The sequence below is a fragment of the Odocoileus virginianus genome, chromosome 4 (genome assembly GCF_023699985.2).
Source record: "Odocoileus virginianus isolate 20LAN1187 ecotype Illinois chromosome 4, Ovbor_1.2, whole genome shotgun sequence".
Classification (NCBI taxonomy): domain Eukaryota; kingdom Metazoa; phylum Chordata; class Mammalia; order Artiodactyla; family Cervidae; genus Odocoileus; species Odocoileus virginianus.
The window spans coordinates 65,978,703-65,988,405 of record NC_069677.1 but is presented as its reverse complement, the minus strand read 5'-3'; positions in this window follow the sequence as shown (position 1 = coordinate 65,988,405).

The following is a 9,703-nucleotide window of genomic DNA, read 5'->3' as shown; positions in this document are numbered from 1 at the left end:
GGGTTTATAGCAAATAACAATGTTTAATAAATATTTGTTGAACAACAGCAAAAAAGTCTATGTTGTTCAAAACTCTTTCACAACCATTTTCATATATGTCCTCATATCAGTCCTATTGTGGTAGCTGTGATCACTGTCTTCATTTAAAAGCTGTGGCCACAGAGGCATAGGGAAAGCCCGCGACTTGTTCAGGCTCAGGAAGACAGGACAAACACTGAGCCTTTGGGCTTTTAAGATACTGTTTACACCATCAACAGACTTTACACTGACTAAGGTATTTTTTGGAAGACCAAGGACTGGAATGGTAAATATTGTGCTTTCCTCAAAAGGGTGTTTATTAGCATGAGACTATAATGCATTTCTTCAGGGTACTATGTCATTCACTTTTTCATTCAGTATGTTCTCATATGGCAATTAGTGTTGCCAGGCACTATTCTGAGCCTCTAACAAATATTAACACATCTAATCCTAATATCCATCCTGTGAGGTAGATGTAATTGTTATTATCTCCATTAATGTTTAGTGTAGTCACTTTTTGCTTCACAGTGCCACCAAACAGTGTCTAAAACAACCATTTATTATAGCCAGTGGAGACAACCTAAATGCCCATCAACAGATGAACAAATAAAGAGCATGTGGTACATATACAATGGCATATTACTCAGCCATAAAAAAGAATGAAATATGACCATTTGCAGCACCATGGATGGACCTAGAGATTATCATACTAAGTGAAGTAGGTCAGAGAGAGAAAGACAAATATTATATGATATCACTTACATGTGGACTCTAAAAAAAAAAACAAAGCTATATACAAAATAGAAACAGATTCGCATAGAAAACAAACCTATGTTTACCAAAGGGGAAAGGAAGGGATAAATTAGGAGTACAGGATTAATAGATACAAACTACTATACATAAGGGGTTTCCAAGGTGGCACTAGTGGTAAAAAAAACCTGCCTGCCAATGCAGGAGACATGAGATGCAGGTTTGATCTCTGCGTCAGTAAGATCTCCTCAAGGAGGGCATGGCAACCCACTCCAGTATTCTTGCCTGGAGAATCACATGGAGAGAGGAGCCTGGAGGGCTACAGTCCATAAGAGTCAGACACGACTGAAATGACTTAGCATGCATGCACACACTATATATAAAATAGATAAGCAACAAGGATTTATTATATAACACAGGGAATAATATTCAGTATCTTGCAATAACCTATAGTGGATAATAATCTGAAGAAATATAACTGAATCACTTTGCTATTTACCTGAAACTAACACAATATTGTAAATCAACTATACTTCAATTTAAAAAACAACCACTTATTAATGTTTAACATGTTCTGTAGTTTGACGGGGGTCAGCTGAACAGACCTCCCATGCAGTTGTGATCAGATGGTGGTAGGGTGGATTCAGCTAAGGGCTTGACCTCAGTGGGCATCAAAGAAGTCACAGCCCATCCCAGATCCAAGGGGGTGGAGGACTGGACTCCACTTCTCAATAGGGAAGTGGCAGTCACGTACAGGGAGGGAAGGAATTGATGGCAGGTGTCTAATTTAGAGACAAGCTACTGTAAGGGATCATTCCCAGTGAGAAAACCAAGGCACAGAGAAGTTAGATCACTTAGTCAAGGTCGTACAGCTTACCAACTGTGGAGAGACAGTTAGTCCCAGGCAGCTGAATTCTAGAGCCTGCTAGAAGAGGCAAAAGGGGCCCAAGAGCACAGCACAACCTCACAAAAAAAGCTGTGGTGGTCAAGAGCACAGAGAACATGGTAGAACCAGAGAGTTCTTGGGGTTCTCTCTCAGGAATTTGGGAGAGAAGAAATTCTAAAAATACTATGAATGGAAAGAAATGAGAGTACAAATTGAGTCAAATTTCAAGGCTCTTTTTATGTTGGGGGTGAAAATATGGTCTTGCGTGGCCCAAGGCAAATGGAGGATTTCATACTTCTGCTTGTCTCCCTCCAGTCAGGAAATGGAAATGTGTGTGTGGTGTTTTTCCCTATAAGTAGTTGAAATCTAACACTGTTAGATATCGACTCAAAAGAATCCGACATAAAAGGAGCCTACAGCTGGGACCAGAGAGTTAGAATTGAGGCGTAGAGCAGCCAATGCAGGAGACACGAGAGACCCAGATTCAGTCCTGGGTCAGGATGATCCCCTGGAGGAGGAAATGGTAACCCACTCCAGTATTCTTGCCTGGGAAATCCCATGGACAGAGGAACCTGGTGGGCTACAGTCCATGGGGTCCCAAGGAGTCGGACACAGCCGAGCATACATACACAGCAGAGCACTTCGGGAAGGTTTCCCAAGCTCCTTCAGCGCCCCCTGCTGTACAGTGACATAGCCCTGAAAATCTGCATCCTTGCTTACTTTAGGTAGGTCGTGGCCCCTCTATGGAAGGACAAGGAAGTGACATCTCTACTTCAAAAAGCTTACTCATTTCACTGGAGCAATGGGATGTTGCCAGAGAGAAGCTGATTCGTTCCCAAGTAGCCCGTCTCCCCAACTCTGACAACCTGAGAGAATGTATTGTTTAGGTCCATCCTATTAATTTTTAGCTTCTCAGTTTTACTCAGATAGAGAAGGAAATGGCAACCCACCCCAATATTCTTTGCTGGAGAATCTCATGGACGGAGAAGCCCGGCAGAAGCCTGGCAGGCTACAGTCCATGGGGTCACAAAGAGTCGGACACAACTGAAGCGACTTCACTTTCAGTTTTACTTGGTCATAAGGCTAAGTCTGAGACTTCCCTGGCAATCCAGTGGTTAAACTTCTGTGATTCCAATGCAGGGTTCAATCCCTGGTCGGGGAACTAAGATCCCATATACTGCACAGCACAGCCAAAAAGTAAAAAATAAAAAAAAAAAACCAAAAACCAGGTCGTACACATTGACTGGGACATACTCAGTTCCTGTATACACGTGGTGAGTGGGAAAAGCAGTGGGCCATTTCTTAGGTGTTTTCTGATATTTTTCCTCCCACAGACCAAAGGTGAGAATTCCGGGTCACAGTTTGTCCTCTCTCATCACAGTGGGAACCAGCACAGCTCCCCCTCTGCTGTTGCTCAGGCTGATATGACAACACTCCAGCCACTGCAAAGTGCTCACCATCCCCTCAGCACTGTTCTTATACCAGGCAAGAGGCTCCCTCCCCTTGGGGCAAAGAGTCTGAAGGGCCAGCAGAGATGTGCCAGCCCAGAGTCTGAGCCATCCCCCAGACCACACTCTGAACACGCAGAACCTAAGTTTCCCTGTCCCCTCCCAGGATCTGCTCAGGCCTGTTCTCTGCCAGTATCACTCACCCAGACCCCAGGGACCAGTAAGGGGCAGCTGTTTGCAGGGTATGTGGACAGAGCTGGGATGTCATTTCAGGGTCCACATGAGGTCCCAGCCTTGTGGTAAGGAGCAGAATTGAGGGTAGGAAGCAATGGGAGGAAGACCAGGGCCCAGTCCTTCTTGTGCTGTCTTGTTCCAGCCTGAAACGATAAAGAAACAGGAACTGCTAATTCAAACCTGACCTTTCAGGTTGTTAGGAGAGTGTGTTTGTCAAGAGAAGAGAATAGAGTGTGTTTAATTAAGTGCTTGTTAGGTTGATTTATAACTTTAAATATTTTGATATGTAGACCTCCTTTAATTATTTCACAAAGACCCCCTTGAGTCTCTGGTTTTTCTGAAGGACCTTCTGGGGAAGCCAGCTCATCATGCAGCTTCCAGATGCCCTCACAAGGCATTTCATAGAGTCCACTCTCGGGAGCTGTGATAGTCTGACTGAGTCTTCCCAGCCCTCTCCCCATCCCCAACCCTCATCCCACATCTGTCCTTCAGGTGTGGTGGATGGCCTTTCCTGCTGAGTTCTTTTCTGTTTTTAGAGTTAAAGCGTCTGAATTTCCTTTAGAAACCACCCCTTAATCCCTCATTCCTCAATCCTGCATTCAAACCATGGGAGTGGGATGGGGTGAGGGGGGACATGGCCTGGATGGGTGGGAAACACAAGATTTGGTTTCTGGCACACTGTATTTCTGGACTTCCCAGGTGGTACTGATGGTAAAGAACCTGCCTGCCAATGCAGGGGACGAAAGAGATGTGCACTCAACCACTGGGTCAGGAAGATCCCCTGGAGAAGGGCATGGCAACCCACTCCAGTATTCTTGCCTGGAGAAGCTCATGGACAGAGGAGCCTGGTGGGCTACAGTAGTCTATAGGGTCTCAAAGAGTTGGACATGACTGAGCGACTTGGCATGCAGGCACACTGTATTTCTACATCTCAACATAAGAACAAGAAAACTGAGTCAACTGCCCTATCCAATTGCCAGTTGGATTTTCTCAATTGCCATAGACAGAATACTTGGCTTTAAGCAAAACTTGATCCAAGGGCTCAAGCGAAATGATATTCTTGCTCTTCCACTCCTCTCACTCTTTCCTGTTTCACCCTTTTCTCTCTGCTCTGCCTTCCTCTGGCTTTAGTCTCAGGCTGGTTCTCTGTGATTAATGGCAAAGATGTCCATGCTGAATGGAATAAGGTTTTCCTCCCCCTAAAAAAGTCTTCAAAAAGAACAAAGGCATTGAGGGGAGATGGAAGGGGCTGGAGTCATTTTGAGTACCAGCAAGTTGATATCCATCGGAGCTCCAGGAACTGCCAGCAATCTGGGTTCTCATGTTCTGTGTGGATTCTCATCACTCAGAGAGGTGACAGCTTTGGACTTGGACCTTTCAATTCAGTTCAGTCGCTCAGCCGTGTCTGACGCTTTGCGAACCCATGAACCGCAGCACTCCAGGCCTCCCTATCCTTCACCAACTTCTGGAGTCCACCCAAACCCATGTCCATTGAGTCAGTGATGCCATCCAACCATCTCATCCTCTGTTGTCCCCTTCTCCTCCTGCCCTCAATCTTTACCAGCATCAGGGTCTTTTCAAATGAGTCAGTTCTTCGTGTGAGGTGGCCATAGTTTTGGAGTTTAAGCTTCAGCATCAGTCCTTTCAATGAACACCCTGGACTGATCTCCTTTAGGATGGACTGGTTGGATCTCCTTGCAGTCCAAGGGACTCTCAAGAGTCTTCTCCAATATCACAGTTCAAAAGCATCAATTCTTCGGTGCTCAGCTTTCTTTATAGTCCAACTTTCACATCCATATATGACCACTGGAAAAACCATAGCCTTGACTAGATGGACCTTTGTTGGCAAAGTAATGTCTCTGCTTTTTAATATGCTGTCTAGGTTGGTCATAACTTTCCTTCCAAGGAGTAAGCATCTTTTAATTTCATTTCTGCAGTCACTGTCTGCAGAGATTTTGGTGACAGCTTTGGACTTGGACCTTTTGCATCTATTAAATGATGAAAAAATACCTTCTTTTCAGCTTCTTCTGAGGAATAGAGACGAAAGCATATGGCACAGTCACCAGCTCAGTCTTAGCTGAACGCTGTGTGTTTCATGGTCCTTTTGACTGACTCTTCTACAGTATGTCCTAGAAGGAGGTGCGTAGTCTCTACTAGTAGAGATTGAGTGTCAACCATGATGCTGGAAATTCCTGCTTTGAAACCAAGAGAAGCTACCACAATGAATGCTGACGCACCGCAACTCAAGAGTAGCCCCCACTTCCCACAATCAGAGAAAAGGCTGCACAGCAAGAAAAACCCAGGCCAGCCATAAATAAATAAATAAGTAAATGAAATTACTTAAAAAAAGAGAAGATTTTTAAATATATATATATATATCATGGAGAAACTTCCATGGGGGGACATACGGGTCTGTCTTATTCTTTTAAGGCCTGCATGGTACTCTTCCCCTACATGAATCCCTAACCAGTCTCCTGATAGACATTTAAGTTATTTCCAATCTTTTCTTTACACATGAATTTTAGGCAGATTTTTATAACAAAGGTTAGAGACACACAGAAAAGGAGTTTTTTGCTTACCTCTCATTTACCTGGAAAATCCAATTAATAAGAGACCTCATTCTGTCCTAAGGGTTCCTGGTAGTTTGAATCAACATAATTCAAATTCCGGGCTCTCAAGCAAAAGTTTTCAGAATTATTTTGCTCTGAATTGATTGCAAATTAAACAGAAGCGCACGTGTCTTACAGGTCTTTTGTTGTTTAAACAAAATGGTACGTGGGAGAAAGACAAAGGTATAAGACAAAGGTATAAGACAAAGGTATAAGACAGAATTGAAGGGAGGATGGATGAAAACTGTAATCAGGAAGTAGAAGCCTTCTCTCTCTCCTTGTCGCCCTGTATCTGTGCCTGCTTCAGTTCACCTTTATTAAGTCCTCTCTAAGCTGGCTGGCCTTCTCTGCCTCTCTCTGACTGGAGTGGCAGATGCTGGCCATCTATGCAGGACAGGCAGAGTCTCCATCAGAGACTGTCTGCTGTGCCTGTGTTCTCATTGCCAATTTCTGGAAATGGAATCTGATTCCAACCCTCCCCTGCTCCCCACTGAAGGGCTTGGTTCACCTCCTCAGTTAACTTTTGATGGAATGAACTCTGGTTAAAGGGATGGAGTTCTATTAGAAGATGGCTGCAGAGATCCAACCCTGAGAGTAAACCATGATCCGTAGTCAGAGAAAGTGGGCTGACTGGGAGGGGCCCTCAAGTGCCCAGCTTGTCCCGTGGGGACAAGAGCTGCTTACTCCATCACTGTATCAGTGTATCTCACAAAGACATATCATGGGGACCTCCCTGGTGGTCCAGAGGCTAAGGCTCCAAGGTCCCAGTGTAAATGGCCTGGGTTCAATCCTTGGTCAGGGAACTAGACCCTGCATGCCACAACTAAGACCCAGTGCAGCCAAATAAATAAATAATAATTTTTAAAAAAACTGTCATGATTGCTTCAACTTTGCTGCCCAGCTTTTTTTTTTTTTGCTAACAATTTTTTGTTGAGATATAATTGCTGTGTAAGATTGTATATGCTTAAGGTATACAATGTGTTAGTTTGATACATTTATATACTGCAATATGATCATCACTGTAGCATTAGCTAGCACCTCTATTATATTATTATATTTCTTTTTTGTGGTGAGAACAACTAAGACCTACTCTCTTGGCAACTTTGAGGTTTCTAATTCAGAATTGTCTATATAATCATTATACTGTGCATTAAATCTCCAGAACTTATCTATTAGTTGAAAGTTTGTACTCTAAACAACATCTCCCCACTTACTACCATCCCAATCCCTGGTGAACCCATTCTACTCTGTTTTTTATGTTAATTTATGAGACTGCATCGGGTCTTAGCATGCAGCACACAGGCTCATTATTGCTTTGGATCTTCTGTTGTGGCGTGGATTCTCTAGTTGTGGTGCACAGGCTCTGGAGCTCGAGGGCTCTGGAGAGCGCGGACTCAGTAGTTTTAGCATGCAGGCTTAGTTGCTCCACAGCATGTGAGATTTAGTTCCCTGACCAGAGATCAGACCTGCATCCCCTGCATCATGAGGCACATTCTTAACCTCTGGGCCACCAGAGAAGTCCTTCTACTCTCAAGTATGAGTTCTTATGAGTTTGCTGCCCAGCTCTCTACTCCAGTCTCCCAATATAGATATACAGTTATTAAAATGTCAGCTTGGCTAGAGGTAGGCTCAGGCCTCATCCAGCAGTAGCATTTCACAGGTCTTTGTGGGTGAGATGACACATGGCAAGGTGAAGTGTGGGATTTGATGGAGGTGTTTGTAAAAGATGCCTTTCTTTACCTAAAAAAGTGAACTTATTTTGACAAGAGTGTTTTCACCTCACTTTGTCAAATGCAAACATGTTATTCTTAAGACATTTTATACACTTTTTAATGTGGAACTTGTGTTTTTAATAGGTTGTTTTGGGGGAAGGTATTTTTTTAAACACAACACATCTTTTATTTGTCAATCAATAAATATGTATGCTACACCAAAATATTTAGACAATCAAGACTGCATTAGTAATGCATGTGTATGGTGAATGAAACTGCACCAATTTGAATGTTTTGCAAATAGCATAATCATTGAATAATACATCTTGAATGTACAGTTGTCCCTCATTATACATGGGGGATTGGTTCCAAGATTTCCCCCGCTCCACCCCTAGGATACCAAAATCTGCGGATGCTCAAGTCCCTTATATAAAATGGTATGGTTTTGCATATAACCTATGCATATCCTCCCACATACTTTAAATCTCTAGATTACTTATAATACCTGTGTATGCATTCTCAGTCACATCTGACTCTTTGTGACCCCATGGACTATACAGCCTGCCAGGCTCTACTGTCCCTGAGACTCTCCAAAAAAAATACTGGAGTGAGGAAAAGTATTTTACAAAAAGAAAACATGCTTATATCTGGAAAATGAGTTGTGTAAATAAGCCAACCTCATCAGAGAAAGTTGATGGAAGCAGGATAGGATCTGTGTTTAAATTCCTGACTGTGTCACCTCCGACCCACTAGTAAAAGTTTTAGCATGAAAGCCCAGTCTACCCTACCCACTCTAAGATCAATCTTGCAGCACCTCTTTGAACACTGAACCAGACACACAGACCTGAAGGAGATGCTAACACCGTGAGGACCAGAGAGGAAAATCCTACCAGCAGAGGTCACTGATGCTCCAGCTGCAACTCTGGCAAGACAGCACACTCCAATAATGCTGTGCCTGCCCCTCCTACAGCCCCTGTCCGTTAACCTGCTCCCTGCTTAGTCTATTGAAGGGAATAAATGTTGCTGGTGTGCCCCAAGTGTGTGCATGCTAGCAGCAACTTTTCTCAGTAGTACCTCCCTTGATATCCTGAATCTCAGAGGTTTTAGATTAACATTAATACAGTCTGCTTACCAGGTGGTGCAGTGGTAAAGAATTCACCTGCCAATGCAGAAGATGCAAGAGATGCGGGTTCTATATCTGAGTCAGGAAGATCCCCTGGAGAAGGAAATGGCAACCCACACCAGTACTGTTACCTGGAGAATCCCAGGGACAGAGGAGCCTGGCAGAATGAGACAAACAATAACAGGACATCAGGTTCCGCTTCAACCTTGGGTTGTACTTGACCAAGTGTTTCCCATTCTAGAAACAAGTTATACTTACTTCTTACCTGGAATACTGGGAGGTGACCCCACCGCACACATGCACATACACACACACACACACACACACACACACACACACACACACAGACATACACACACACAGGGTGAGGTTACATGCAAAAACCCCTATAGCAAGGCTAGACGCCATGGTGTGGTATGGCATGGTACTCCCAGAAGGGTAAAAAGAGAGGTGTTTGTGGATGGCCTGCAAAGAATGAGAAGCATCTATGAACCACATGTGGGCCAAAAGCTAGCCATGGACAGTTAGTTGCTACAGACCATGGACCAACTTGCCTGCATTCTTAAGTGGCCACCCATAGAACAAAGAGATGCTCCCAAGGTTCATCGACCCATAAAGGGTGGAAAGGAAGAAACTGTATCTGCAGGATCGGGGAGGAAGGAATGTAGCACCTGAAAACCACTGAATTGCTAAACGGTAGAACCTACTTTGCATACTGGGCTTCCCAGGTGGCGACAGAGTTAAAGAACTCCACCTGCCAATGCAGACAATGTAAGAGATGCAAGTTCAATCCCTGGTCAGGAAGATACCCTGGAAGAAAGCATAGCAACCCACTCCAGTATTCTTGCCTGGAGAATCCAATGGACAGAGGAGCCTGGCCTCCTATGGTCCATAGGGTCACGAAGAATCAGACATGCATGTTG